Source organism: Vipera berus (genome assembly GCF_964194415.1).
Source record: "Vipera berus genome assembly, chromosome: 1".
Taxonomy (NCBI): Eukaryota; Metazoa; Chordata; class Lepidosauria; order Squamata; family Viperidae; genus Vipera; species Vipera berus.
Window position 1 is genome coordinate 296,928,011 of NC_138202.1, and position 12,362 is coordinate 296,940,372.

Sequence of the window (12,362 nt, forward strand, 5' to 3'; positions counted from 1 at the left end):
CATGTCAGTCTCGGGGAAAAGACAGTTTCTGCTTGGCTGGTTTATGGACTAATTAACTGCATTTCCAAATCGTGTGACTTGTGGTATCAAGTTGAATGAATGAGAAGACATTTGTAAGTAACGAAAAAGGCAATTGGACTCACTGCAAACACTAAATCAGCAAACCTCTAGGCCAGTGTTTCTGAGCCATGGCAACATTAGGATTTGTGGTCTTCAACTCCCAGAATTCCCCAGTCAGCATGGGAATTGAAGCCCGCAAATCATAAAGCTGCCAAGGTTGAGAAATATTGCACTAAGGCACCAAGCTGACCTTGACTTGGATTCCAAAGCACTAAACAGGATTGGGAAATCACCAGGAAATAACGGGTCTAAGTCTGTCAAAAAAGGGACGCGGTGGCTCAGTGGGTTAGGACGCTGAGCCTGTTGATCAGAAGGTCGGCAGTTTGGCGGGTCAAATCCCAAGTGCTGCGTAACAGAGTGAGCACCTGTTCCTCGTCCCAGCTTCTGCCAACCTAGCAGTTCGAAAGCACGTAAAAATGCAAGTAGAAAAATAGGGACCACACCAGTGGGAAGGTAACAGCGTTCCGTGCGCCTTTGGCGTCTAGTCATGCCGGCCACATGACCACGGAGACGTCCTCGGACAAGCGCTGGCTCTTCGGCTTTGAAACGGAGATGAGCACCGGCCCCTAGAGTCGGAAACGACTAGCACGCATGTGCGGGGGAACCTTTACCTTTACCTTTACCTTAAGTCTGTCAAGAATTTTCCACCACCTAAAACAAAAATCTTTTAAGAATGCAAAGGCAAATCAATGTCTGCCTTGTTGCCAAGAAAATTGCATAGATATATCCATAAAGTGACCAAGAGTCAAACCTGACATGAAGGTGTTCTTACTTTTTATGTCCACTGAACTCAGTTGTGATGCAATGAGCTTACTTGACAGCAGCTTTCACTGAGTTCAGTGAAACTTATTTTAGAGTAAACATAAATACAACTGCATAATACGTGTCACAATTATATTCTGGCTACACAGCTATTAACAGGCAGGACAGTCACCATGATTACAAAATGAAATATAGGTGAAATTCTCAAAGCAATGCAAAATCTGTGTTTAAAAAAATGGGACAGCACACATCTGTCTGGACTTACACCAGAAATGAAGGGTTGGTTCTGTCTTCAGTGCCTATTCTAGACAGATTCCATTGCTTCAGAGATTGCATCTGGCCATACTTTTTACTGGGTTTATTACTTGCTTTGGATGGGGATGGGACTATTTTGCCTACTCTCTGCCATTTTGCCTATTCCAGGAGCTACTATATTTCTGGGTGCTGCCAGCCATGGTCAATCCTCCGTTGCAATAATAATCAAGCCTTCTCTCTTTCTCCTGCCACTGCTCAACACCTGCAGCTTGTCAGTTGGGCTGATTTTGACACATGTTCAGTGCTATTTCAGAAGAATACTAGACCTGTGTCCACAAACGGCTCAAATGGCAGAGCATCTCTGCATCTGCAATCTGTTTGTTGAGCAAACAGACAGGTGGTTAAACCAGCTTTTATGATACCCACCCACCCAAGTTTCCCTACCTCAGTCCTTTAAGGACATTGCTATGTGTGTGTTTTTTAAATTCTTTGCAGGCAAGTGCCGCTTTATGGGAAGAGAAGAAAGCCAAGGTGATTCACCAATCATTTTTCTTAACTTGTCCTGTATGAAAACAGTAAGACAGGAATACTTGCCAACTTCAGTGCCGAGGTGAATCAACTTCACAATAAGGGCAGTTCAGTTTATGCTGGCACACATTTGTGCCAGCTCATACCCTAGAGGAAAGTACTTTAATGCCGCCATCTGGCAGCACCTTGAATTAAACTATCATTTCCTGAACAATAATGAAGGAACTTTCCAAACCTAGGTGCAACCACTTAGCTTGGATTATATTTCATCCTAGTGAGGAAAAAGGGGGATTTTGTGCCTGTTCCATAGTCTCCTTGTTCTGATTCTTTATCTTTAAGCTGGATCACCCTTTCAACCAAAGAATGCCTTCAAAGGGAGAACTAGCCTACATAAAGTAGTTTGTTTGCATGGCTAAATAATTTGCAGGAGATAAAATAGCGTTTTCACAGGAAGATCAATGGAAAAGCCAAACGGGAGGTTTGAACTCCTTTAGATAAGAAGACTGACAAAATGCATACAATGCATCCATTCACCTTTGATTCTTCACCACAAGAGGAGATTTGGGCAGGCATAATGCACATCTAAACTGCACATTTATTATCTAATGTTTGTTTTAAAGTAGTAACTTCAAATTTTAATAAAATAGACTGCGAATTTATGGCCTATCACATTTTATTTTTTATGATAATGTTACAGAAAAAGGGCAGCATCCAACAATTTGCATATAAGTCCTGTTCAGCCATTCAAATATGAAAAGAGAGAGAGTTTCCTCCTTTAAATTTCTGGGAGTCTACCTCTGTGAAGATCTGACCTGGAAAGTTAACACAACTCAGGTGGCTAGAAAGGCCCAACAGAGGCTTCACTTTCTTAGGGTCTTGCGGAAGAACAGGGTAGAACAACAGCTAATGACCCTCTTTTACCGGTCTACTATAGAGAGCGTCCTCTCGTATGGTATTGTGGTTTGGTATGCTGGTCTGACAGCCGCGGATAGGAAAGTATTACAGAGGGTAGTGAGCACAGCACAAGACATTGTGGGCTGTTCCCTGACACCACTGGATGACATCGCCAGGGCTCGTTGCCTTGGAAGAGTGAGGAAGATTCTCATGGATGATTCACACCCTGGACGGTATCTCTTTACTCTCCTACCATCCGGTAGGAGATATAGGAATATTGCCAGCCGTACCAACAGGCTGAAAAATAGCTTTTATCTGTGGGCTGTTAGGCTTTTAAATGGGACATAATCTTATGCAGAATTGACTTGGGAGGTCGGTGTGTAGTGTAGTTGGTTCACATAGTGTGGTGGGATGGAGGGTTTGTTGTCACTGTGTGTTGGGGGGAGAGAGCAGGGGGGGGAAGGCTCAGATAATCTCAATGTACACATGTTGTACTTTGACAATAAAGGTTTATTTATGTATTTATTTAAAATATGAGACTTTCTCCCAGCCTACATTTTTTCTAGGAATACCAAAGCAGGGTTTCATCAGATAAAAGGCAGCATGGCGCACCAGACACAGCAGGAAAATTCACAGGGAAAGTTAAAGAAGTTAAGGTGGAGAGGCCACAAGCAGAACTTCCTTGGGACATAGCCTAGGCAACCTTGGCTCTTTCATGACTTGTGGACTTCAACTCCCAGAATTCCTGAGCCAGCATGGCTCAGCTTGGAAACCTCTCCCTTTTCCCTCAGCCTGGCTGGCTCAGGAATTCTGGGAGTTGAAGTCCATGAGTCATAAAAGAGCCAAGGTTAGGTTACCTACCCCTGATCATGGCCATTGGCAATAAGTCCCACAGTAACATCTCTACCCTGCTCCAGTAGGGGGAAAGATTCCAGCTCATTTCTAGGCACAATAGAAACCCTGATTGCTACTTCAAAGCCTTGTATAGATGGCATGAACTTATCCACTTCTTGCATCATCAACTGAAGCCTTGCTTTGAGATTTAAATTTACAGTGGTTTCTCTAAGCTCCACACCAGTGTAGGCCATTCCCTGGGCTAGGGTGCCTGGACGTTATTTGATCAGGCTTTTCAGCTGATCAGATTGCGCTTGCTTTGGCATTTTTATTGCTCTGTTTATGTCTCTTTTTTCCTGTGTTGCTGCAGTTTTATTTTTATTGTTTTATTCCATTGATGTTTGTAGTTATCTGTTAACTCCCTTGGGGCTTTTGAGCAGAAACACAGTGTAAACAGTTACTCTAAGTGTTTCCTAACTTTAAAAAAAGGTGGGGAGCAAGATTAATTTATTTAAGATAAAAAGAAAAAGGTGTAAGAGAATAGATTGTATTTATGTATTTGTCCTCTAATGAATAAAAATAAAGCCAATTTAAATAGAACAAGAATCAATCAAAATATGGAAACACCAAGCTGACATATACTTAAAATGGGTGCTATCCAAATGTAAGCAATAAAAAAATCTGTCATGAGAAATCCTTTCCAATTGCATAGGCAAAGCATACGTGTATACATACACACTCTATATTGTTGGCTATTTCTTTCCAGACTCCCCTGAACATTGGTTCTCCTGGAAAATATATTCTACTCTTTCCTTTTTTTTCTTTTTTATTTAAGTGAGGTCCAGCTTTTCAAAGGTTATCTTTGTGTAAATACATGTCCATGAATGCCTTAAATAGGCCATTGCTAGAGCAGCCAGGTATACCTTCATTATTACATAGGATTGGGATCCTAGTCTGTCCAGTGAAGAAAGGGGATCTTCTGACTGAGCCATTCCCAGCATGACTTCGTCCTTTTCTCCCCTTAAATCTGGCTGCCAGTTCTCACAGGCCAAACTCTAAAACAGGGCTGTTCTCCAGTGAGTAAATGATGTAATTATGCCCAGTTGTTACAAGGCAGGCTTTCACCAGCAGAATGGGAAGGGAAGGGTGTCGGAGGCTCCGTGCCAGGAGGTGTGTCATGAAGACAAGCGGCTGGGCCAATCACAAAGCAGATGGTTGAACTACAAAGAAAAAGAAAGTGCTCCGTGTTCTTGAAATATTGCTCGCTCTCCTTCCTTCCCGACTCTGCAACTTTGCTCTGGGAAGAGGTGAGCTTTTCCCTCCTTGAATCAAACAGAGTTGATCTTTCTGGCTGGAATTCCTCTTGCCTTCTCTCATTTATTTATTGCAATTCTCTACAAATCTTTTGACTCTTGAGGCCGAAGATTCCCAACATAATCGTCATTTGGGATTTTTTTTGTCCCAAGTATTTGCCAATCATACCTCAGCAAGCCCCTTTCTTTTTTTTTTTTAAAAAAAAGGATGGCCTCCATATTGCTTAACTAGCAATATTGTTTTTAACTTTATAAATGAATAACACATTTAACTCTTCATTACTTATACTCCTAAATGGAGACTCAATAAAGATGATACATCTCTCCTGGGTCAATCACCACGGGATTATAATTGCAATCTTACAGAAGCCTCCTCACTCCGTATCCCACTGATTAAATATTTACCCACACCAGCTACCAGCTGTTCATGTCAGGCTGTGATCTTAGCTGGTTTGCTGTATTACAGAGTGGGAGGGAAAGCTGGTTGAGCTTTAACAGGGGGCAAATGGTCAGATTTCAGAAATGCTGAGGCATCAGAAGGAAATAGGATGAACTTTTCTTTCTCCTTGGAGGAGGAGGAGGAGAAGGAGGAGAAGGAGGGCATGGATAAGCAAGGGTTCTAAATCATATGGGACTTTTTTTTATTTTTTACCGACCCAACTGAATGTTGAAAAGAAATTCGGAAAGGGGGGTTGGGAATCCTGTCTGTCCCTTCAGACTGTTAGCATGACAGTGCTCTGAAAACTAAACAAAAGAAGACCAAATTTGATGGGTGGGGATGAGAGAGAGCTTGCACAGGAAGTTTTAAAATGGTCTCAATCAGCAAAAGAAGACATCCCGCCCCCCAGCATTCCTAAAGCAGAAACAATGGGACAGCAACTTGAAGTGTGCCCTCCTAAACTCCTAGGTCACATAATCCAGAGAGGAGTGTATAGCAACAGCACAGACCTATATACCGCTTCACAGTGCTTTACAGCCCACTCTAAATTGTTAACAGAGTCAGCAAATTGTCCCCAACAGTCTAGGTCAGAGGTCTTCAAACTTGGCCCTTTTATGACACACTGGCTGAGGAATTCTGGGAGTTGAAGTCCACAAGTCATAAAAGAGCCAAGTTTGAAGACCCCTGGTCTGGGTCCTCATTTTACTGACCTCGGAAGGATGGAAGATTGAATCAACTTTGAGCCCATTGGGATCAAACTCCAGGCTGTGGGCCAAGTTTGCCTGCATTCTAACCACTGCACCACCAGGGCTCCTATAAAGCCCACCCTCTGCCTTGTGGTGTGCACATGCACAAATACACAGAAGCAATATGAGGAGAAATACCCTGACAGCGTTACCCAGAAGAAAATACGGAAGCTTCATAGAGCCCCTGCTGATAAATGGGTTGGAAAGAATTCCAGAAGCCATGCTTTGCAGGGGTGTCCTTATTCTACTTGTACCTCTACAGATAACACATTGGTGCCCTGTATCCCATGGCCATCTTGGAGCAAGACTTAACCTCTGCATTCTTGCTCATTTTAATTCTTTTAAGCTATCTTGTAAATGTAAGCATTTTATTGCAGGCCATTTCCCATGTGCACCTAACCACAGCAGAAACATGCCCTGGCAAACTTTGTTTGCCATGGCCTCATTATCATCTGATCCCCAGCCGTGCCGTATCTGAAGCAGCCTTATGTTGCAATTCTGTAATGAAATGTTGCATCTGTGTAGGTTTTCCTTAACCCGACCCAGGTTTCGCTGTAGATACGATCTTATGTACTTCACTAGCTCTACTGTTGGTGGGGCAGTCAGGTGACTTCTGTGAGGTGAGGTGAGCCCAGCACCTATTGGCCACTTTAGGCTGGTGAGTGCATCGCCCCTCCCATCTTGTCCCTGGGGACTATAATCCAGGGATAGCTTTGGGCAGTGGAAGAGACTAATTCTTTCAAACCAGCCTGTACCTGTCAAGTCCCAACTAAACCCATCCTCAGCTGACATACTTGAATCAGCCTGAACAGTAGCTGACCAGCATTGGCAATGAGAAGGGTGGAGAGTGAAATGGGAGAAACAGAAACATTTCTCTCTCTGTCTCACTTTCTCTCTGCTGCTTCACATTGCAAGTCTCCTCATGCTCCTTTGTAGTTTATTGCTCTTCTAGGATAATGCTAAAGAAGCCTGATAATCAGTTCTGGTTGGATGCAGGTGCTTGTATTTTGCACAGGTATCCTGACTTTCAGTTGATATCGGCTGATAAGCATGGCTATTTGGGGTAGGGTGTTTTCCAGAAGAGTCCAGAATGATCCCAAATGCCTAACCCAAGGGTAGGCAACCTTGGCTCTTTTATGACTCGTGGACTTCAACTTCCTGAGCACACTGGCTCAGGAATTCTGGGAGTTGAAGTCCACGAGTCATAAAAGAGCCAAGGTTGCCTACCCCTGGCCTAGCCAAAATATGCCTTCTTCACCAGGCCCAGCCTCATCCCATGTTATACCAAAGATAACAAGTGGGGTACATACTTTCTGCTTGTGAACTTTGATGGGAGGGGAGGTTTTATCAGTTTCTCAGCCCTGGGATTTCCTAATGTCTCCCCCCTAAGTACTACATCAAGTCCCACTCCTCAACTTACAACAGTTCATTTAGGGAGCATTTGAAGTTACAACGGGACTAAAAAAAAGTGACTTATGACCATTTTTCTCGCCTGTGACCGTTGCAGCATCCCCATGATCATGTGATCCAAATTCAGATGCTTGGCAAGTGAATAATATTTCTGACAGTTGCAGTGTCCTGGGGTCATATGACAACTTTTTGTGACCTGACAAGCAAAGTCAATGGGAAAGCCAGATTCGCTTAACAACTGTGTTATTAACAACTGCAGTGATTCATTTAGTAACTGGGGCAAGAATGGTGTAAAATGGGGCAAAACTCACTTAACAACTGTCTCACTTAGCAACATAAATTTTTGGCTCAGTTGTGGTCATACGTCGAGGACTACCTGTACAGCATTAACCATAACACTGTAGTGACAACCCTAACCCAAACTGTTACCCTATTAAAATTTTATTTGCCAAGGATTGGTTCAAAAACCTGAAACCAGATAGTGTGGAGGACAGAAGCGAGTGAATCAAAGAGTTGTCTCAAATTAGCTTTGAAGCTGAAAGACACACAGCTAAAACACTCTAGCAGTTTCTAGAACATTTTAGTTAATATGAGGGCAGTACAAAATCCTCATCAAAGCCTTATTTATATTGCCATGGGCTGTACTGTAGCTTTTATCTTTCCTGCAGACAAACATACAAAGAAAGAGTATAATTTTGATGCAGCACTTCAGCATAAAGATAGCTGATGACAGGTACCTGTAGGTGTCCATACGTTCCATAGCACACAAGTGAGAAAATATTTAGATCTCAGATTCTGAAAGAGGCTGGTGATCACTCATGCAGGCAGATACCCACATTAGTAGCATGCTGTGTCAGCAGTTTATAGCATCTGGAGCAGGAAAAGGCTTTTTCTCCCCTTATGAGTGGACACCCTTTCCTTTTTCTCAGTCACAGCTGTGACTGAGAAAAACTCGAGATAAAGATAGAAAAAAGCTGTCATGTCGAGAGATTTTAAAATATCCCATCCACACACGCTAAAGTACAGTCCTGGTGGCTCTACTACATCACTGACTAATAAAGCATACATAAACATGAGGAGCTGGGGATTCCTATAAAGGCTCCATTTCTGATATGCTTAGCTGCTTTATGACTCTGGTCCCACCATCATATATCAATAAAACAGGCATTCCTGCCCAAAAGGGTAGGGTAGGGTACACTCATGTCAAATGGAAAGGAAAATTCACCATAGACAATATAGTCTCTTGATTTTTGTAGCTTAACTTCTTCCAAGTCTGCACTCTTGTCTTTTCCAGTATAATGGAAAATGCTTTGGTAATTTTTCCAAGTCTTGATGCCTGCTAGATATCTTTGACTATCCCTAGCTGGCTTTACTAGCATGATTTCTCCTGATGGCTGAAGCTTTCTTAATTACATTTCACAGAACAGAGATCATTAGAAATTTGAAGGAAGAAGAGCCTTGACAATCCATTTATTCATCTTTAAAACATCTATGTATTATATACCCCAGATTCCAGCAGAGAAAAAGTTAGTGCAAAAGTTACTCCAAAGTACAGAGAAGTATACTGAGCTCCATATGGATTTCATAGCCGTTTGATGATGTGATGTCTGGCTGCAAGTGTGAGAAATAAAAACAGGGAATGTTTTTTATTTTGCTCAGACTAAAACAGTTGCCAGCCAAGGCCATAATCCATTCATGTATTTTCCAGCAGCTAATCCCAAAGAAGAGAGTTTTGAGATCAGATACCAGGACTGGTAAACTTTTTCATTCCTCCCTCTCTCTCTCTCTCTCTCTCTCTCTCTCTCTCTCTCTCTCTCTCTCTCTCTCTCTCTCTCTCTCTCTCTCTCACACACACACACACACACACACGTCTTTACATGAAATTTGGAATGGAGAGTAAAACATGTTAGGCCAGCCACCTATTTTGGGAAACCTCAGGCAAAGAATTGGACTAAGGCTTTGGTCTTTGATGTGCTTCCTTTTCCAGATTAATCCTTGGCATGGAGCAATTCCTCTTAAAACTCCATTTTAATTATCTTTTTTTGAATCTGCACCTTTGTCTTAATGTTTGGGGGGAAAAATAGGAAAGGTTTTGTTTTTTTAAAAAAAAAAACCTCAGTTCTTGAAAGACGAGACAAAAGGCAGGATGAAATTTTAATAACACCAGAGTCTGAAGCCCACCAATTTTAATCTCTTCAAAATGGGAGCCAGCACAGAGGTACACCAGTGGGGGGAATTAGAACCATAGAAGGGGAGACAGGATTAAGGCCTGGTGCTTTTGCAAGACAAGAAGGCAAATGCCTGGGGAAACAGCCATCTGGAGAAGGGCAAAAAAGCAGGAACTGCATATGGAGGCTTCTTCAGATTGCTAAAAGGCCATAATTATGAGCACGAAAAAGACGAGAGGCAGGCAGGGAGTGTCCCCAGGGCTGGTCAAAAAAGTCAAGATGACAGCTGTGGCTATACAATTGAAGCCATGCCATCTGTTTTTTGCTTGTTTGTTTGTTTGTTTGTTTTACCTCCACCCCCTACCCTTCCAAACACTCTTGGCAAAATGAAGAGAGAACAATTAGAGGGAACGAAGGGAACAACACAAGCATCAAGTTCACTACTGTTCTTAAAGTCAATGTAGATTATGTTACATGTACCCTTTTAAAATATAGTTAGGATTTGCCCATTTTCTTTTTTATAAAGCAGTAGAGAGACCCTGACCTAGACAGGGACCACAATATCAGAGTATTTGGTCTATCCCCAGGCTGTTTCCTTGCTGAAAATCTTCCCAAATTCTATTCTGGAAAATAGAATTTGAATCAGACTTTTTTCAGTATGAGCTTTGCCCCTTAGCAATCTTTCTTCTGTGTTAATCCTTGGCTTAAAATAATTCCCCCTTCTCTCACTGAAAATTCTGAGGCAAGCAAAGAGTCACGTTAGAAGAATGTCCACAGCTACTAGTTCTGAGTTGCAAAATCCAGATAACCACCAGATGGCAGCAAAAACTCTCATAGCTGCCATCTGGTGGTCATCCAGATTCTTGCAGCTTAAAAGAGGGAGTTTATCCACGGACCAGCTCTGCAAATTTGGCTGTAAAGAAAGTAGCACATTCAGCAGCATGCATCTACACAATGAAAAACAGCAGTAATTAAACAACTTAGTTGAAGCTTTTGGGGGGTCTGTTCTTTTTTAAATGTGGTATTGCTTTTTGGCCTCCCTGAAGGTCGAACAATGACAATTTCACTTAAAGGTCTATCCTGCCACCTACTGGTTTGCAGTGGCCTTCACCATTAATTAGTGACTTCCTCTTGAGATACTAAAGAATTAACAAGCCTGTGTTCCATCTCTCTTGTTCTTCTCCATATAACATTTTCAGTACTGTTGGGGGTCAAAGAAAATAAGAGAGCATCGGAAAGCCTTTTTATAATCAGCCCCTTGTAATGTCTTTGCTCTGGTTTTCTTTGGGAATATTGCATAACATTTGTGAAGAATGGCAAAACTTTCCATAAAGGAAGAATATAATATCCAGAGCTTTGATGCTACTGCAATTAAATCATAGTGGATTTCCTGCATATACGGGGGATTGAGTAAATCAGAGTTGGCATTACAAGGGCTGCAGGTTGCAGAGCATCCATGTCTTTCAATGTTAAATTAAAAATCAATAGAATTTAACATTAAAATGGGTGAAATCACATGACTGAAGTTGTACTCATCTTCTGTTAGTATATCAAAATCCAGAGAATGCAAGACTGCTGAAATCTGATGGGATTTAGGTAACCTCACAGAAATTTAGATATGAGATATCAGACTTAAGGATGCCAATATCTGCCAAGGTTTTATTCATGTGTGAGATCTGGAACAATTTTTAATAAGTGTTTGGGGAGAATCACTCAGTTGAAAAGATTTCCAACTTCAGAACTAGATACCTTCAGTCCCTATGGTGTCCTGAAAAATTATCTCCTTCAGCTAAGGAAGAAATAACTTGTCCTCAAGAAAATGCTCTAGTAGAGAAAGGATGTAAGACAGACGGTTGAACATTCTGTAGTACGTGCATTTATTTCAGTAGTACTCTTTTCCTTTTAATAGGTTATTTTTTGATCTTTAAATACAGTAGTTAACAATAATTGGCTGCAAAAGTACATTGGCAGTCAGTATGATAAGAATATGAGAGACATGGAAGCCAAATAAGGCCGTAAGAAGACAGAAGCATAATATACTGATTAAGCTTTGAACTCTTCCACCAAAGGATGACTAGATGGTGTTCCATGATTGCAGCTAGGCAGACTTTGGTCAAGAACTGTGATGGAAGGCTACCTAGGAAGTATGTTATTAGTATATGTCTTAGCAACACCTTAGTAACTTGGTCTGTTTATGTCCAGTAAAAGTAGATGTCCTTTTGCAATATGCAAAGCTTGGAAACTTTAATCATACTCAGGAAATATTAAAAGACTTCTTATGATTAAGTAACACCTTAGAGTAACTTATAATAGTTAAAGCCTGAATTTACCCCAAAGCCTCTATTGTGAAGCATCCTCTTTTCAAGCAATACAGGAAATAAAACATTCCTGGGCAGTGATTTTTTTGTAAAAGAAAAAGGTGCCGGAACTCACACGTTATACAACCCGCCTTGCCTACCCTACAAGGTTCCATCCAAAAAAGGTGCCGGAACTCCGTTCTGAGCGTTCTATGAGGAAAAAAAGCCCTGTTCCTGGGACATACATTGTATGTGGAAGAAGGAGAAGGAGAAGTTATCATCCATTCAGTCATGTTCAACTCTTGGCAATTTTATTGGCCATTTCTCTCCACATCTTCTGATTTTGCACTACTTTTCTGAGTTTCTCTATGCTCTGTCTGATGTCGGCTATGGTGATGTCCAGCCAGTGTTTGTCAAGCCTCTGTGGGCTCGACACTAATGGGAGGGGGGAGGGGGACAAGGACAGTGGCTGGGGGTGTCCGGATGCAGCGGAGGAGGCCAGTGACAAAAACAGTGGTGACAGCCCTTCCCTCCCCGCCCCGTTACCTGGACCATTGAAGGGGAACCCGGCGGAGCATGGCTACGTGGCTGTCGGC